The 21,177-nt window shown below is 36.5% G+C and overlaps 1 protein-coding gene across 7 annotated transcripts in view; it reads right to left on the reverse strand.

The window, feature by feature from the left end:
* Positions 1–21,177, reverse strand: part of nhsl2 (NHS-like 2) — a 155,426-nt gene that overhangs the window by 77,644 nt on the left and 56,605 nt on the right. The window contains exon 1 of one of the 7 annotated variants that reach the window (XM_073907326.1): positions 13,501–14,045. The exons of 5 other annotated variants lie outside the window; for them this stretch is intronic. The gene's annotated coding sequence lies outside the window, so the exon portion shown is untranslated. Of the gene's footprint in view, positions 1–13,500; positions 14,046–21,177 lie in introns of those variants that run through there. One more of the 7 variants, XM_073907328.1, reaches the window with a different exon arrangement.

Genomic DNA, 21,177 nt, shown 5'->3' on the forward strand with positions numbered 1-21,177 from the left:
CTTCAAACTCGGGACACCCTGACATGCTACCCTACCACATGTCAGCGCTCAAACCACTAGGCTACTGCACCGACAAAATGACAGCTCTATTGAGGCATTCCTTCCAATATACAACAATAGCGTAGCAACATCTAATGTAAATATCCATTGTTTGATGCGCTTAAGCTCATCCACTCTCACTGGCAAAAGTGGTGAAAAACCATCCGCCTTTTTAAAAGAGGAGGGGCTAAAGGAGACTTTTAACAGTTAAAGTTGGAATGCAATTGAAGTAAACCAGCAACATATATTTAGTTCCATATTGTGTATAGTTTGTTTTATTTTAGTCTGAAATGGGTTATCAAAAACGCATTAATGAATCATTCACAAAATGTGAATCTATAACAAGCATTTAGAAAATACATCACTTTGGGGAATTTCCATCCATTCATTCATTTTCTTTTCGGCTTAGTCCCTTTATTGAATGAACCACCAACTTATCCAGCATGTGTTTTACACAATAGATGCCGTTCCAGCTGCAACACATCGATGGGAAACACCCATACACCCTTAATCACACACATACACTACAGCCAATTTAGCTTACCCAATTCCCCTGTACCACAGCACCCAGAAGAAACCCACACCAACACGGGGAGAACATGCAAACTCTACACAGAAATGCCAACTGACCCAGCTGAGACTCAAACCAGCAACCTTCTTGCTGTGAGGCAAACGTGCTACCCACTGCGCCACAACATCGCCAGTGAATTTCCATTTCACTCTGAATTTAACCTTCCATCAATTTGCCAGATATTGTTTGCGAGTTCATGGCATTTGTTTTCAATGGTCATTGCTTTTCACATCCCTGTTCTACAGTCATGCCAATGGAATAGAGTGAGAAGGAGAGAGATGAGGATGGAAATGATAGAGAGGAGGACCAAAGATGCGGCAAACAGGGAGAGAGTGAGGGAATAGAGAGGGAGAGATGAGAATCACAAGAGGCAGAGAGCAGGAGAGGAATACTGAGAGGAGGAGAGAAAGAGAGAGAGAGAGATGGTAAGTAAAAACACACACTAGAAGGTGAGAACAGCAGATAGAAAGAGAGACTCCTGCTGAGAAAGGTGCTGTAAGGCTATGGCAGTGATAGATCACCACCAAATATAAACACACAAGCGCAGACATGGCAGCTAGAGTGCGTTTGTTGCCGTCTGCGTGCTGATCAGTAAAGGAAGGAAGCTTCCCAAGGACAGATGACTGTCAGCCCACTTTTTCCTGAAAAGGAGGAGATTGGAACTGAGTAATAAATAGCGGAGGATAATAAACGAGTGTAAAATCCTGTTATGAGCCGAGGCTGCTTCTGACAGAGGCTTGCTGTCCGAGCCGCTAACTGGCTGCACACACACACGCACACACACAGATACACACACGCACACTGCAGTGGAGAGGGCAGGTCCCTCCCTCTACTGCAGACTGGAGGTTTAGCATTCAAAGCCACAACGCTGTTCACCATTATCAATTCATCACAGACATCTGTCTGGTAAACATCACGTGCCCCGCCCCTTCACACACACACACACACACAAACAAACACACACGTCACACAGAGGTCACATCTCCAAATTTGTACACTCACCTGCTCACGCAGGCTCAAAGATGCAGAGAGATCAATACATGTGCTCATGCATTCATACTCACACACTGTACCACACACACACACACATACACATCTCCCTTCTTGCAAAATAGATATAAGACCAGAGGCAGTGAATTTGTCTAAGTAAATAATTCCATGAAGCCTCTGCAATAGAATATGTACAAGAACAACACACACAACATCACACATATTGTTGAACTGCATAGATTTTAACCATTCAGTTCTAAAACAAATGGGCAGGTCTACACAAACACATGATGAAACAAATGTTTAATCAGAAGACACACACATCACTTACCTCAGCCTTCCTTGTGTATGTTAATAATACACACACACACACACACACTTACAAGTTTGTTCTATATTGACATGTCTATCGTGTTCTCAGAAAGGAGCTACACAAGCCGGTGTCCTGACATTTTATCCTACCCATCAGATTATGCTACCAACACTGTATTTGAATGGTTTTGAGGTTGGGGTGAGGGATTAAGTAGGCTAGGGCAATATTACAGCTTCATATCGCACTAATCCACATTAACATTTACACAGAGAGCAAAATCTGATGGGTAGCATATTGCGTCATCAAAATGTCCTACCTACATTTTGAATAGAAGGTTGATTAATCTGACAAGATAGGACAAATCAACAGAACACTGGTAACCGTTTCAGTTGTACCTAAATGGTCCACATTGATACATTAGAAACACAAATAAGCATCTAACAGTAAAATAGTACACCTTTTGAAATGTCTAGATACTAAAATGTACTTTTAAGGTATTAATATGGACCCTTTGGAAAACCCCAGTGATAGCCTTACATAGAGGACTCATATTTTCTCACAAGTTGAATATTACTGTTTTTTACTTTAATAGCAAGAATTTTTGTCCCTCAAATGTATAGGCAAACCAACAACAAAAAAACAAAAAACAGGCTCATTCTGAAATTATAGCCCTATATACATTTCATCATTAAAACGAATGCTTACCTCCTTATGGGGGGGCTTTCCTGCTGTTACCAGTTTGTCCAGTAGCTCGACATGTTCATCAATGAACTTGAGATGCAGAGCAAAATTGACTGCGACAACAAAGTTCGAGTCCGGTAAAGAACGGTTCCAGAAAGCAGATAAGACCAAAACAGAAGCCCCAAAAATAAAACAAAATAAAATAAACAAGTAAATAACAGGGTGAGATAGTGGTAAAATCTGAAAACGTGGTAAAAATCAGGTGAGGGCTTTTCTTTTTTTGTATTGCTCAGTTGGGTTTAGGTCTATCGGTGCTTTTAAAAACCCTTTTAAAATCCCTTAACCCTAAACACAACTGTCGTAGAAAACAACTAGTACTTTTTTATTTGATGAATCATGATCATTTAGTAATATGTTTTTAGGCTAATTAGTAACATGTTTTTATCAGTCTTATCATCATTAGTATGGAAGTTTTTCATGTGACTCCCATACATTCATCTAGTAAACTTGTTTGCATTCTAAGCAAGGAGCAGATGCTATTTTTTGGATGTTTTTGTTTAATTAGCTGGAGTAGTGTACGTAGGCTTTGGTTAAGTGCTGAAGATTTTCTGTCATTATTCATTTATTTTGTAGTTAGTGGTTGGGATAAGAATTTCTTTTTAACTTTTGCTATTTTAAGAAAATCGCTCTTTGATTATAAATAATTGCATTTTCTTATGGGAATTGGAATAGTGGAATCTTACTGACAACACCTATCAGCAACAACGACAGCATGGAAGTTGATTCATTCAATTTACCTTTGGCTTAATCCCTTTATTAATCTGGGGTCCCAACAGCTGAATGAACCTCCAATTTATCCAGCACATGTTTTACGCAGCGGATGCCCTTCCAGCTGCAACCCAGCAATGGGAAACATCCATACACACTCATTCACACACATTCACTATGGCCAATTTAGTTTATTCAATTCACATGCGCATATGTCTTTGCTGTGGGAGAAACCGAAGCAACATGGAAGTTGATTTCCTTTATGTTTTTTTGCATTTTCCATACCTCTAACAACCTTCAAGAAGTCACACAAGGTCAAAGGCAGTCACAAACTAGGCAGTACAGTTTACACTGTAATACTCATGTCATAACACACAGTTGTGTTCCTATAAACCCCTAAACCACATATTCAAGGACACAGGCACGCACAAACACACACAGACATGCACACACTTGAGATGCTGTGAAGAGTACAAATATTGTGTTGTAACACACTGAAAAAAAATGATTCAAATATGATTTCTTGGATTTACAAAAAAAATTAAGATACGTGATTGTAAACAAATTTATTTGGGCTGAATTTAAACAAAGTTAAACATTACTAAATTTAATTTGTTTGTTAAAATTCAACATAAATAGATTGTTTGCTACAATTTTGCTGACATCATTTTTTTCAGTGCAGTGAATTCTCAATGTTGTGTAAAAAATCCTCATTAAAAAAGTTAAGAAATTAAGTGTGAAGAAATGATTCTCCCTTCATTTAGACTGAAATCTAAAAAAAGTATTACTATTTGTATGCAGACATGTGAAGGATGCCTACTATACTGTACATAACATTGTATTATATAAGTAAAAGATTGAATAAAGATTAAAGGAACAAAACAAGCATAGTTTACTAAAATTCCAATCATTCACAACAAGGCTTCATCAGTTAATGTATTTACTAGCATGAACCAAGAATGAAAAAAACATATATTAATAGCATTTATTAATCATAGTTCAACAACTACTGAAAAATAAAAATAAGTGAATAGGGGTGACACGGTGGCTCAGTGGTTAGCACTGTCACCTCAAAGCAAAAATGTCGCTGATTCGAGTTCTAACTTTACATAGAACCCAGTGAATATGACATCAATTTGACATGAATATTTTCATTAAAACTAAATATAGAATTTTCATATTCTCCTCACATTCATTCACACGTTAAGTTGACCTCCTATATATAATGAGGTCAACTTATCATGGATGTTTAAAGGTGTTGTCACTTTTTTCTCCATATTTAATCACATTTTAGCTTTATAGATCATTTTGAGGGATGTAAACAAAAACAATGCTCTCAACGTACTTCCTGTTTTACATTTTTAATTTCTACAGCTTCTGAGAATCTAAAAAGAGCCACAAATTGATGATGTTTTGATGTTTTGCTGTTTTAAAATTAAGTTATGATTGAATTGCCTCTTGTTACAGTTATAAAATAGTTTGATAACAAGCAGGAAATGTCCATAGGCCAATGACATGACCACATTGAAATGGTCTATACACATACAAGTATTCAATGTATTTTCCACAAAGCGAAACCACAATTTCTAACTGCATTTAAATATTTTGCTCTAAAACTTTTATAATATCTGTATGTATCGTTGACTTAAACAGAGACAGGGTTTGCCCTTTCACCTCAAATACTGATTCCCAGACCCTCCATAATGATCAAAAAGTCTTTCCTTTAAAAACAGGAGTGAAGGGAAGGAAGGGGCAGAGGAAGTGCACAGGCAAAGACTGGCTCAGTTGTTGAGGGCAACCTGAGGTCAAACACAATAACATTACCTGAGTAAACACTCCCTGCACCATTACACACACAAACAGCCATTCAGGCTCATTCATATGCACACATGAATACACACATGTTGCTATTATGTGGAGAGGAGTCCAAATGACTGGAGCCACATTTAAAATATGGGATTGTAATGTAATTCTTACCCTTTTAGTTTTTTTTTTTTTTTTTAGTGCTCAAGGCCACCAGAATTGTTGTTTGAATAATCTGCACAAACAGCATCTGCTTTTAAACAAACAAACTATTTTTTATTTAGTTAATTTATTTAGAGATTTATGTAGTCAGACCGAGCCTGGTCAACATCTGGATGGGAGATCACAAGGGAAAGCTAGGTTGCTGTTAAAGTACTGTTAGTGAGGCCAGCAGGGGGCGCTCAACCTGCAGTTTGAGTGAGTCCTAATGCCCCTGTATAGTGAAGGGGACTCTATACTGTCAGTGGGCGCCGTCTTTCGGGTGAGACGTTAAACTGAGGTCCTGACTCTCCCATGTCACTTCTCGTAAAGAGTAGGTGTGTGACCCCGGTGTCTTGGTCAAATCCCCTCCATCACCCCTTACCGATAATGGCCTCCTAATCATCCCCATCCACTGAATTCGCTCTATTACTGTGTCTCCACTCCGTCTATAGCTGGTGTTTGGTGAGCGCACTGGCGCTGTTGACCTGTGGCGGCTGTAACATCATCCAAGTGGATGCTGCACACTGGTGGTGGTGTGGAGAGAACCCCCTCATGATTTTATAAACGCATTATATGACATTTTTTAACATTTTGATTTTGTGCTCTGATCTCTTTTTATGCACATAATTTATTAACCCAACCAATAAAATTCAAGCTTTTGGTCACATGGCAAGAATTGCTGCTGTTACACTAACTATGGCTTGGTGGCGCTCATGAGCAGACTACACAGTAAAAAATATCTGCAAATTAGCAGTTTTCCAAATTTTGTAATTCGTGTGTTTATTTTTGATTGTTTATTAAAGCTTTTTATGCTTTTTATGCATTTTAGAATTTCTTCCAACAAATTTTTGCCTTGAAAAGTTGGAAAAAGTGACTTGCACATCTTTAATAGTTTAAAGTGATATATTGTCTGGGTTGGTGTTGTATACATTTTTGTTGTTTTACAGAAAAAACTACTAAAATGTCACTAAAAGTCACTTTGTTCAACTGTAGAGTTGAATTTTCATCATCAAAACCCGACAGAGCAGAGATGAAGGTGCCATAATGCACTTAACATCTAAAAATAACCAGAAAACACTTGTAAACCACAAAATACAGAAACTGTTAATTAGATTTTTGCTACAGTGTAGGTGGAAGTAAATAGCAGAACAGCTGCATTCAGCCTAGAAAAAAAAACATTGCAAAACATAATTTAAATTTAATTTATATTGAAACAGTGGTGCAAGTTGGTGGTTCATTCCACTGTGGCGACCCTGGATTAATAAAGGGACTGAGCCGAAAAGAAAATGAATGAATGAACCAAAGAATGAATGAACAGTGGCGCTTCGAACACCATATTCTGATGATGCAAACATTGCAACTATGGCAGCTGAGAAGGCCATTCTTTGTGTGTTTTTTTTTTTTAAAGAATTTTCAGAGCCTGATGAAATCATTAATAATATGTGTTTAATAATGTGTAATACACTTGGTGTTACTATTAATATCCTTGCCATCCAAGATTTAAAAAAACAACAACATCCCAATAGAGTGAAGGAAAGTGGAAACTAATTATTGTCTTCTAACATTTGCCTCACCTTTCAGGATGAAACGAAAAAATGTTGGATGATCAACATTTCAGGTGAAGGACAATCCACAGACCATTTCAATGTGGTCATGTCATTGGCCCATGAACATTTCCTGCTTGTTGTCAAATTATTTAATAAATGTAACAAGAGACAATTCAATCATAACTTAAAGTTAAAACAGCTATCAAAACATTATTTATCAATATGGGGACCTTTTTGGATTTTCGGTAGCTTTAGAACTTAAAACTGTAAAACCAGGGAATACATTGGGACAATTGTTATTGTTTACTTCCCTCAAAATGGTCTTTTTACTCTTATTGTGAGTATTAGGCTTATCATTATTACTGATCACTGTTGTTGTGCAATAATATTGCGAGTTTATGTTGTATTTGAAAATTGTATGAAAGTATTTCTTCACAGTTCACTAACACTATATTTATGGATATCTATTTTATTTTTGTCACATTAATCAGTGTCTAGCACCTTTCTAAGGAAAGAATATGGACCACAAGACATTGCCGTTATGTTAAAGTTTTAAAAACTTGAATCTATAGTTGTGCTTTTACAATTTCAGTTGTTTAGCATTTAATGTAAACAATATACAGTACTTGCTCTACCCATTTTGTGAGCTGTTTCTTTAATACTGCATGTTTTATATACAAGTTTCGGTAACACTTTATTTTGATGGTCCATTTGAGGATAAGTCATCAAAGATTACATGACATTACAGATACTGCTCCTTCAACAGACATTTAACTGACTCTAAGAAACTTTGCAAGTACATGTTAACTTACACTAACACCAACCCTAACCCCAACCTTACAGTCTACTTATAATCTAATGAGAATTAGTTGGCATGTAGATCCGATGTAACTTAGGGTGCTTTCACACCTGTCAATCGATTAATTTGTTCCAAAACAGGGATTAAAACTGTTATATTGTTGCTCTTTGTTCTTGGTGCGGTTCGCTTTCACACAGCAAATTTTCTAAACAGACCAAAAGCTAACTGGGCAACCGAGACAGGTTCCGAAACAAAAGTCTAGGTGTGAAAGCACCCTTAAATTCAACAAACGGACCGTCAAAATAAAGTGTGAGCCATGTTGCTGCTGTTGGAGCTGACATTTTTAACACACCCATCAAAGAAGAAATAAGTATCACAAACTAGAATTGTCCCCGTTACTGAAAGTTAGTTTCTGAATAGTTTCTTAAAGTTAGTATTAGCATTTAACATTTCATTTTCATTAAAATCCTGAGTAATTAATACAATTTTGAAAACTCGTAAAATACTTTTTGACATTTATAAAGCAGCTTTATGCAGTTTTGTGAAAAACAATGTAAACATGGATCAGGCCCGGCACTACGGGGGAGAGTTTTCATAAAAGATTAGTTTACTCAAAACTTCTGTCATCAATCTTTCAAAAAATCTTTTTGTTATAAATTACCAACACTTCCGTCATTTTAACCTTCAGAACACAAATTTAGATATTTTATAATATGAAAAAGCAATTAAATTATGATATTTGTGAAATCAAAGCAATAGCCCAGAGGTCTGGTCCCCGCGTCAGGTCAGGATGCGCTCATATAAACGTGCACGCGGTGGCGGGGGTGCACTTTAAACTCACACGGGAGAAAACTGGACTAGTGAATGACATGAAGTCGAGCAGCCTAATTCATTTCATATTTTGGTAAACTTATTGTTTAGATACAACTTTCTTGAGCTCTAAAGTGAAAAAAAACACAAAAGAAATTTGTTATTAATTAATTTTAGCATCTACCAGTTATTTTCACATAGTTTTTCAGTTAGGGATTAATATTAAAGTAACCTAATAAAAATGTTTAGTTGGACACTGCACAGATCCACAGTAGTCTACACTACAATTAATTATAATAATTTATCATATTCATTATTATTTATATTATTAAAATGTCATGAAATACCCATGCCAAAATGTAACCAATTTTTACGGTAATAACTGTGAAATTTTTATTTAATTATTTTTTCTAGGTATATTTTTTAGGTATTTTAGGTAAGCAGAATCTCTGTTTTGTTACACTAATGCTTTAAAATGTAACTAAGTAACACATTTAGGAACTACTCTTTTGAAATAACATTAGATTCTTACATTTAACTTTTTTTCTAACATTGGCGGTTAATAGGCAATCCGTGAAACATAATGACTCGGTTATGCTGATTTCACTATATTTATTTACCAATTATATGAATAGTATAATTGCATGTGTGGGCATAGTTTTATGTCTTAACCTAAAACTTTAAACATTTATATTATTTATAATAAAATGGAAAGAAATAATGAGTATAAAATATAGTTTAAATCACTCGTTTGGTGCTAAAGCCACGTCCGTCTGCTTTTATGTAAACGGTCTCAATGATAAAGTCAGTAGTAGCGAAAATGTGCCTATTATTATTACTGTAAAAAGTATATTACGGCCTTACATCAGTAACTTAGGCAGTAATGCAAAGTAATAAGAAATAATTGCATAAATAGCCTAAATGAAAGGAACATGAGGGACCAAAATCAGTCACCAGGTCTAGTGCCCCCCTATGGGATCAAAATGCCCGTCAGTTATGGCATCCTGGTAGCAGGCATGACATGGATCCATGTGAAATAGTTTTACAAGTGCAGGATTAACAAAAAATAGCTTGAATAATGGAATTAAATGTACCTATAAAAAACTGTAGATGAAATAACACAAACATAAGTAAACAAATCTAATTGCATATGTTAAAATTGTTGCAAAATTGCACTAAGCTGCCATTTGTATTTGTTATTTGTTCATTTTTAAATACAAAACTTGATGGAATGCCTTAACTGTATTAAATTTGGTTTGGAACATTTTTAAACTGTGATAATATTGACAACCATGATCATTTTGGTCACTGCGATAATAATGTAATCATAAAGAAATTTCCGTTTAGTAGATCTCTAACTCAAACCCTGTTGTGCACCTTTCCAGAACATTCAACATGTAGCATTTAATATGTACAGATTATTTTGCGTTATTGAAACATCAAGTAAGACGCAGCAAAGAATGTCACTTATAAATTAAAACTTTGTTATTTTATGCAACAGATCAAAATTTAAAAGGAAAACAAGCAAAAAGACTCCAGCCTAAAAGGCTATATGTTTTCTTTCCCTTTTTTATTTATTTGTTTATTTGTTTGGCGCATGTACTGATGTGCGATCAGAAAACTAGTATCCGCCTCCTCTTTCACTCTGCCCCGAAGCCCCAGCTGGCCCTTTTTGGCCCAAGGTATTCGGCGGGTCAAAAAAGGCAGGCTGCTGGCCCGATTAGGGCCCAGAAGTGACAGTGGAAACGCGACTGGCATTTGTTTGCCCTGGCTCACTCGCTTTAAGCACGAAAGTGGAAACGCAGCTATTGTTCATACATGCCCCAGCTATTACAACATCTTTTCATTAGGGTTTTGCAGAGGGTTTGCATATACATTTGGACCACCATGAGGGTGAGTAAATTATAAAAATAAAATCAATCTTTCTTTTGTGAACTTATATTTTAAAATCCACAAAAAGTAGCATCACGCAAACTAACTGCATTTGCTGCAACATTAATCAGCACAAAAGAGCAGCACCTTCATCCCTCAACTCAAGCTCAAATATTACATCTCACTACTTATCACAAGGCTTTCGCTCTCTCTACTTTTGACCTCATAGCATCACATGAAAGCCGATGAATTTTTGAATCCAAATGATATGCAAAACAAATGATATTTCAACAAGGGTCAAAATCTTACCATGTAAAAAGTCAAAAGTTACTTAAATTTTCTCCAGCGCTGCTTGCTAAAATTGAGTCTGAATGTGCTATTATTGATTTTTGTGTCCAACTGCTCATATAAGAAGATCACATAAAGGGCTGAATATCACATACAGACATGGAGAAACAGTGAGGATGATCAGAGCTCACACAGTAACAGCTGTCTCTGACTTATCACTGTACTACAGGGGGTTTGTCCTGCTCTGGAGCTGAAAGTGACAGCTGGCATCACAGCTGCACTGATCCTATTGTTTTTCATCTGCTGCTGGACTGAGGACAGTGTGAGAGTAAGATGAGATCAGAGATGCTCTGCTACTGTTGTCATCTCCGCTTGTCCATTTCTCAGACCACACACATTCAGTGACCCATGTGACATTTTACAGTCAACGGATAACAAAAGCAGTGTTGTTTTAATCAACTAAAGTCCTAATTATGTAGTGGAGAGAGGGATAGTTTACTCAAAACTGAAATTTCTGTCATCATTTACTCACCTTTCATTTCTTCAAAATATAGATTACAAAATATATATATGTAATCAGTAGTCATGGACTGCAATAATAAGGAGGTGAACTGAAGCCAGTGTGTGACTGCAAGATTTGTAGTTCATGTGACCACTACTGCCAATCATAACGTAAGCTAAGCTGCAAAATGATTTCTTTAAAAATACTTTGTGTGTTGTTTTATTGTACATGTTCAGAGTAAATAAATGTTTTAAACAAATTATATTAAAAAAGAATGATAAAATACATTAGATAATACTTTATATTCTCATTAAACATTAAAATCAACAATGAGGAATAGCCATAGATAGGTTAATGTTCATTTAAAAAACTCAGTGTATTAGTTAATAACTCAATTTAATAAAATGTTTGTGCCGATTTTATGCATTATTAGGCATTACGGTCACACTTCATTTTGATGGTCCTTTTGTTGAATTAAGTTACATTGCATCTACATGCCAACTAATTCTCATTAGACTATAAGTAGACTGTTAGGTTGGGGTTAGGGTTATGGTTAGTGTCAGTTGACATGTACTTGCAAAGTTTCTTATAGTCAGTTAAATGTCTGTTGAAGGAGCAGTATCAGCAGATATGAAGCAGACAGTCGACTAATATTCAAGTGGACCGTCAAAATAAAGTGTTACCGGCATTACCTAAGAAATTAACATCACTAGGATTAATAAATGATTTTGTAGTTCTCTTTACACTGACTTTAGTTAAATTACCAGAACCTTACTGTAGAGAGTAACAAACAATAGGCCTAAAAATAGTCTGAGAATGCATAGTGTCAAATCTAATCATTGAATAGTACCTTACCTTTCATATTATACACTGAAAAAAAATATATTCAGAGATGATTCTTTGGATTTACTCAGTTTTTTACATTAAGTGGTTGTAAACAATTTATTTGGGCTAAATTTAAACAAACAAATTAGGTTGAACATTATTAAACTTAATTTGTTTGTTTAAATTCAACACAAATAAATTGTTTGCAACAGTTCTGCATGCAACACTTTTTTCAGTGTAGGAGCTAACCAAATCAGCTTTAATTACACTACAGAACAAATAATCTACTACTCTATATTACCTACATTAGTGGCTTGCCACACTTTAATCAATGGCTCACCAGACTTAATGACAATCAAGTACAACACCATACAAAGGGAGCTGCTGATCAAATTGGCAGCACCATATTCTGTATATGTACTGTAGATAGATGGAAGTGTATTTGAAAACAAATTTTACACAACTTTCAGTTGTTTGTGTGGCATTTATTTGGTATTGCGCAAACAACTGCATAAAAATAAGCCTTTATCCATCAGGAATATGTCTCTGTGAATATAATTAGTAAAAAAACAACAAAAGTTTTTGTGTCATAGTGCCCCATAGCATTCATTTTACATGGAAATTGCAGTCAAACATATGTTGAAGTACATTTGAAGTATGTGGTTTCACAAAAATTCACTTATTTCTAATCTGTGTTGTAGTAATGCAGTTACAGAAGTGGCCAGTTCTGCTATTTATCTAATGACAATATATAATTTACAGCTTATTTTCAGAATGGCCAACATGCAGTGCATATGTACATCACAAATTAGATTGCAAACAGGCAGAGCCGATGATAATGAAAAATCTACAAACATCACAGGTTCAATGTTTATACTAGGGCTGCACGATATTAGAAAAGTCTGAAATTGCCATATTTGGTTTTTCTGTGATATATACTGTGATACAAACATAATTTCACCAGATGAATCGAATAACTCTATTTGAAAAGATTTTATTCATTTAGATAGATTGAGATGATCAAGTCTGTTTCGATCCAGAGCATTTGCATAAATCATAATAAATGACAAGCATATCTAAATACAGCAGAGCTAAGATAAAAGTCAAATAAACAGTGCTTGATGGTTTTCTGGAGAGTCTTGCAGTATTCATGTACAGAAATCGAACAATAAAATTACATCGTCATCATTATTTTAAAATAATAAAACCTAGATCATTTCATCTTTACTAAATCATTTAAATTCTGCGATGTGACTATTGCGAAAAAAAACATTGTGATATCAATGCTCAGACGATATATTGTTCAGCCCTAGCTGCAAGACTTTTAAAGTAAATAATGCCACTTGCTTCACTGACTTCACTTAGTAAACTGTGAAATGTCTCCTTTCTCCAGATGAACTGAATCTCAGGCACTGTGAGAAACAGTAAGTAACAGAGTAAAAAAAAACAGATCTAAGAACAGAACAAAGGATAAATGGGGTCTTACGCTACCTCAGAGCAGATCCACAATGTGTTCAGATGAGAGCAGTCAATCACACTATCATTCAGCTCCAATCCTGTTCTTTCTGTTTTACAGCATGAAGTCAGATATCCTACTGTCACGGAGAGATGTGTGTGCGTGACATTGATGTTTTATCTGAATCTAGAGCAGCAGACATCTGGCCGCAGATTGAGATTTGGAATAATTGGCTGTAGATTAATAATCCGACTCGACGACTGGCAGCATAGAAGAGCAAGAACAAGGCAGATTACAACCCCTAACTGTGCATCCACCCGCTGGATTACACACACACACCTAAAATGCTTCAACTGTACTCCTCGTCTAGCCATTTTCTCTATTTGACAATGATCCATAAAAGCATTCTTTAGTGATGTAATCTTGTTTTCAGACGCTCTTTTATCTGTTTATGTATTTCATATTGTCATTTCTTCCTATTCATTTCATTTGATTATTGTGCGTGCTCATCTCTGTTAAACTCCTCCATGCTGCACTGGATTAAGGGATTGTAATTCCGGCTAAACTGCTCAGTTTATCTGAATGAGGAGGAGGAGAGTGATGTGCATGCAGAGCAGGGAGGTTCAAAGGGACGACGGGTTACTTGTTCAGCTCGCGCTATGATAGGATGGAGAAAGTGGGGTGGAGCGACTCAAATCCTACATCAAAAGTCTCTGTGCAAACGAGGACAACTGACCTGATGCCAGAGGCGGAAGCACAGAGAGATCTGCTTTTTGCAAGCAAAAACAGTTAACAGCACAGAAAGGAGACTCAGGACTGACTGAAATATGGCCTGAGAGATGCTCAAAATGTAACTCTAAAAGATGGAAAGCTTAGCTTTGACTCACTGATGATCAAAATGGTTGGCACAAAAATATTAATCAGCAACTGTTTTCAACATTGATAATAAACATTCATCTATCATTACTACCAAATTAGCATATTGACATGATATCTGAACTGCCACTGAAAATTCACACCCGCTTTGAATGTTATCACTCGATTGAATAGCCTTTATCTGTAGTAATCAGCTGATAGATATGGGCCAGTAGAGGCCTTCTGCACCTACTGGTACTCCTCCAGCCTGGTAGGCTCAGAAGACTGTTATCATCCATCCACATGGTTAATCAGCAATACTAATAGAGAAGACTCTAAATCCAGATCTGTTTTACTTTACTTTGACGGTTGGGTTGGGTTGGGGTAGGTATAGAAGTTAATAAAATATAATTCATGAGAAATTTAATAAATAATATAAATATCTATGATGGTTAATCAGTTATACAGTACTAATAGAGAAGACTCCAGATCCAGATCTGTTTTTACATAACTGTGACGGTTGTGGTAGGGGTAGAAGTTAATGCAATACAATTAATGAGAAATTTAATACATACTATAATTTTTGTTAACATCCGGCCGCAGCATATGGGATATTGATAGATGGATAAATAGATAGTTGATAACAGCCTTTTGAGCCTACTAGTAGGCGCAGGAGGCCCCTACTGATCCATATCTATCAGCTGATAACCACTGGTAACACCCATTAAATCGAGTGATAACATTCAAACCAGCTGAAAATCAGCATTACTGCAATAAATTATACTGTAAAATATATTATAGAAAACAGCTGTAATAATATAATAAATTGCAACAAAACATTTAACTAATATTTAATTTATTACAACATTATCTATATTATTGTTGAATATAAGTGCTTCAAAATGCAAAGAAAATAAGCCTACTAATCAGCAACAAAATCAGCAGAATCAGTCCTAAAGCCTATTCACACCAAGCATGATAAATATAAATATATTTGAATCAACGTGACAACCAAAAAACAATCTGTTTCATTTATGTTATCAAGCAAATCTGACAACTGAATCCAGCTCGTGTATCCTAATCCATCTAATCAAACAGTAAAGTCAGCGATCGCAGTCACATAGATAAGTATACTAGATATCGCATACGGGCCCTGAGCATGCATCAATAGCGACGCCACGTTTGTACAGTGCTCCCAGGAACAAAAGTCATTCAACTGCACTAGTCAAGACTAAAGCCAGACTGAAGATGCTGGACTTTAGCACTGTGTACGGGTGTAGTAGCAAGCGAACAAAGAAAACAAAACATAAAGACAGAACATTTCATAGGTAAGACTTCGATTTTTACATTTTTGTATGTTATGAACTTTTTTGCTAAACAGGTAATGTTATTGTCTCTTACTGCACTGACCATGAGGAAATAAGCACCAACTTGCACTAAGGGCGTAATGACACTATGTACAGTTGCCTTAAACCGGGCTGAAGCACGCTTGTCCCCTCTCCAGTCTCCCCTGACAGCCTGCACTCACATTACATTCGGGCCTGGGCATGCTTACGTCGTCGATGATGCACTGTTCAGTATGCGCTTTCGCTCAGCACAGTGAACATTTCTTTAGTTTTATTGTTTTAGTGGTTTGATATGCAGTGACACACAGTCAATTATTTTTTCAAACAGATCAGCCACTTTTGAAACTCATTAACAATCATAAAGTCCTCGTGGTGCAGGAATTAGGAGGTTTGCTAAAGGTGCAGAGAGGGGTTTGTGTCTTTCATAATCTACTACAGTTTGTGTTTATTGAACAGTAAGAATGATTATTCATCCATATGAAACAGTCCCGTAAAAGTCACTTCTTGTCTTCAGTTTCGGGCTCATGTGCGCTTTGCACTCACACTACAAGCGTACCGCGCCAAAGCCTAAGTGTACTAGCTCTGGCACACCTCTTCCAACCTTGATCATAGATATATCCCTGATCATAGATATATGTATTGTATATATATCTCTGGCTCTGGGTGGCCAGTGCACCTTGGTACCACATTTATTTCAAAGCGCTACCATGTACTAAAATGGTGGCTTCATTGGCGAATTCCTTCCAATAGACAGCAATAGCATAGGCGACATCTAATGTAAATATCTAATGTCTAATGTTGCGGTCAGTGTAATGGAATAAAACCACACAAATTATTTTCCCCAGCATTTTTTAAAGAAGGCAACATAATAATGCTAAAACTAGCCGTGGATGCCTGAGGTGCTTTTTGCTTTATACATAAATTTGCCATCCTGGCTTGTAAAAATTCTGTGTTCTAGCACTTATCTAACAAAATTCTGGAGCTTATTCAACAAAATAACTCACGATAAGGGTCCAAAAACTATTTCAGCCAAATGTATATGCTATAGAAAAATATTAAATACAAATTTAGAAAAGAGGAAAAATCAAGAGAAGCAAAAAGAAAAAAAGAAAAATTTTGTTGAAATTTTACTGGTTGTAATTTATTTTGCAATATTTTGCTTGAATTTAATTGTATTATCTTTCAATTTTTTTAAAAAGTTTGGTGACTAAAATATTATATTAATATATATATATACGTTTAAAATGCACCAAAATACATTGCCTCTTCACTGAGAAATGGAGAAAAATATTCATTTTCAAAATGGGCTGTACTTAATTATGCTGAGCAATCAATAGATTCTGACTTGCTGTTGTGACGACCCCTTGTGGTCGTTGTCTGTTGGGGTTTGGACATCCGTGTTTGTGCGCGTCTGTATGCAGTTGTCTGTGTGTTTACAGGTCCAGCTGATTGTGCTGGGATTGGAAACACCGGTGTATAATCGGTTCTCCCTGTTATAAACAGCGTGTCTGTCTTGGATGTTTTTTTGGGCTGCATTCGGAGTCCGGTGGTTGCCTATTTTCCTTGAATCAGGCCATGATCTGAATAGAGCTAACAATATTTTGTTTAGTGACATGAGTTTAAATAAATATATTTTTCTACCGCAAATGCACTCATCTTCTCCATATTTGTGGTTTAAGGTCGCAACAAATGGGGGCTCGTCCGGGATCTGAACCGTCCGGGATCCGGACCTCTTGCACCCAAAGCAAGAATCATACCCCTAGATCATACCCCTAATGTATTAGCTTTGGAAGTGGTACCAACAATTTCATTTTACTCCATCTTTATCATTATAGCTGTGGTTTAAACTCAGAACTTTTAGATCTCTATTTTTATTTTCAGTTATTTTTATGGTTATGGTTATTGTTTGAACAGGCATTTATGATTTAATCTCATCATTACCAACAATTGCGGCACATGTTTTATACAGTGGATGCCCCTCCAACTGCAACCCAGTACTGGGAAACACCCATACACACTTATTCACTCACACACACACACACACACACACCAACACGGGGAGAACATGCAAACTCTACACAGAAATGCTAACTGACCCAGCCGAGACTCGAACCAGCGACCTTCTTGCAGTGAGGTGACAACACTAACCACTGAGCCACCGTGCCATGCACATTTGGTAAATGTCAAATTCAAACTTATATATTTGTTACCTTTGCAAAATACCTGCATGTCCCCAGAGCCCCTTTTTTAAACCCCTGATCTAGAGCTCTTTTTGAGCTGCTTCATCATATTACTTTCTTCAGAGAAGCAGCCTACTTCACCAGTCTATGTGGAGATCAGACATGATGGATCTGTGTGCCAGCAGAAGCTCCTGGCACAATCACTAGGGTGCCCAGTCGTTTAGTTAGAGGTGGATCTGTCCCCTACACATAAGCCCATTGATGACAGGCTGCTGATAAAGGTCCCTTTTCTCAACTACGCCCTTGTGTACGTTTGTGATCTGTGTTCTCAGAGAATGACAAGCTCTCTTTACAGAAACTCTGATGCAGATGCGCACACACAACCACAAGCACCGACACACTGTTAAACACAAGAAGCATCTCACAGTTACAAAAGAAACTCTGTTCAGAGACAGAAAGCAACTGAGAAACCAACTGCTGGATCTTCACACGTATAAATAAAGACTCATAGAACAATGTGTCAGTCGGCTTGCAGGTTTAGGCTGTCTGGGTTTCAGCAGGTGTGTGTGTCTGTGTATTTTAATGAAAGCTGGATGATTTTGCACAAATGCTTGCTTTCTAATTTCTGACTCAAAGCCCCGCTGTTTATGTTCAGTATTGCCTCAGCAAAAGTAAAGCTCATTTACACTCATTAAATATATAAATATTTACAGTAATTATTTAGACTGTCTTGAGGCTTGAGCTTTTCTTAAGCATGAAATGTAATGCCAAAAAGCTATTGAAACATTTAATTCAACAATAATTGTTCTGTGCCATGTGCACCATATATTTACAAAACCAATTATTGTTCAAAGACAATAATATGCAGAATTTGTGAGGCATTAAAACAGAAAATACATACTTTGATAATAATACTTTGGTGTTTCTTCAACTTCAGACAATTAAAGTCAGATTTACTAAACAAATTTGGGCAATTAATAAAATCAGCCCAGGTTAATTTGGAAATACATGCCTCAACCGACTTTTTTTTTTTTTTTTAAATGTAAAATATGTTGATTTTGGTACATTTCCTTGCACGTTTTACATGACAAATCCACTAGAGGATACTGTCTACATATTAGTGACTCTGTAATATGTTACTTATGGCCCGTTTCCACTGAGTGGTACAGTATGGTATGGGCTGCTACGGGGTCACCTTTATCAGGCTTGCGTTTCCACTGCCAAAAGGGTACCAATGGTAGGTGTAGTATACCACAGAATGTTTCAGTCGATGTCATTCTCGTTGGAGGAAATATCAAGGTTAAGCTGTATGGGTCATTCACATATAACATAAGAAGCATTTCTGACAGATGCTTTATACACATGAAAACTTGTGTATAAATGTTTATTACTAACATTTCATGATTTGATTATAGCTGCAGATCAATTATAGTTCGAAATAGCCCACTGTAACATCTCCAATTATATTGAATAAATAAATAAATGCAACCTACATGAACACTTACAGACCCTTATATTATCCGATATGTTACAGACAAATTACACACAGCACACATTTAGTCCTTTTTTGGGTTCAAAAACAACAAGCAACATACAGACAAGTCAGTGTAAACCTCTGATATGCATCTTTAATCTTCCCCAGCACATGTGACCTCTGTTAGAAAGTAATTCCATCATTCGGAGTTCATAATAGTCCAAAAAGGGATGATAATAGTTAAACATTTGCAGTTTGCAGTATTTAACTTTGCTTGATTTATTATTGACCTAGATATTACTGTTACTATATTAATACTACTATTAGTGAGGGGTGAGGCAATACTTTTAAAATAAGTGGATCTTGGTGAAATAGGAATGGGCCTTAGTGCCTACTCTTAAACTAAGTGTATGATGACTAGTTTCTTATATTAAAAACTGCATATCGAGAAATGATTCAGGCACATGAAATTGTACCATTTGAAACTTTAATAAAAAATATTTTATTATATTATTTATACAATGAAGACTCTGAGCGAAGCTGTGGCGCATTAGGTAGTGCTGTCGCCTGACAGCAAGAAGGTCGCTGGGTCGCTGGTTCAAGCCTCGGCTCAGATGGCGTTTCTGTGGGGAGTTTGCATGTTCTCCCTGCTTTCGCGTGGGTTTCCTCCGGGTGCTCCGGTTTCCCCCACAGTCCAAAGACATGCGGTACAGGTGAATTGGGTAGGCTAAATTGTCCGTAGGGCATGAGTGTGTGTGTGATTGTGTGTGTGGATGTTTCCCAGAGATGGGTTGTGGTTGGAAGGGCATTCGCTGCGTAAAAACTTGCTGGATGAGTTGGCGGTTCATTCCGTTGTGGCGACCTCGGATTAATAAAGGGACTAAACCGACAAGAAAATGAATGAATGAATGAATGAAGACTCTAATCATAGTCAATTCAGATCAACGTGAATTCTTACCAAATAGAGCTAATTAAGTCATTTTGTCAAATTGCATTCATATCACAAAATGTATCGCAGAAAAACAAAACATTGCGATGTCAGATTTTTCCAATATCGTGCAGCCCTAATATAAAGCTACCCTGTATCTTCATACAACTTGAATTGAACCATTCTGTGTATTACATTTATCATGACTTTCCAAAAAGATGAACTATCCCTTTAAGAAGCTGTATTTTTCAAACTGGAGTTCCCATTATTTAAAAAAAAAAAATCTATATTTCTATATTAATAACTATTGTTCAGCAGGGTATTAGACTTGTTTCTTAATAACGCCCCATAAGCAAAAGCCATCAGGCCGATCTGACAGCGATGACCCTGTTCAACACATCAACCAGCTGTTCCTGCGATTAAATGTGACAACAGCAATATTGTTAATCTTCATATAAATGCTTGACTGACACTGACACTAACAGTGAGTGAAAAGAGTGAAATGCTTTAGGGAACATCTGTATGCTGTGTTTCTGTGATCATACTGTACCTCCAGCACAACTTCACTGATGAAAACCTTGAAAATTGAGTGAATATTAAGACACCGGGCAGGATAATGAACAGATTTCCCCACAATAATAAAAATCTGTGTGGTAGAATCAGCATAACAACTTTTCCAGCAAACTGCCTCGGCTTCAATTGGCTTTTCTTCACACTCATCTTATGACCAGAACATATTCTGCTCCCTAAATCACCATAAAAGCTGCGTCAGCATCCTCGAGTTCAACGCCTTCTGCCAAACCTGCAGAGCTGCTTGAAAATCATTACTTCATTCCTACGCGGGAAACACAACAAGAAAAGGGAGGCGAAACTCTGATAGCACAGCAGGTTTCATTACTCCAGAAGCTCAAGAGATCTTTCATGACAAC

This window comes from Danio rerio, chromosome 7 (assembly GCF_049306965.1).
Source record: "Danio rerio strain Tuebingen ecotype United States chromosome 7, GRCz12tu, whole genome shotgun sequence".
NCBI classification, from domain to species: Eukaryota; Metazoa; Chordata; class Actinopteri; order Cypriniformes; family Danionidae; genus Danio; species Danio rerio.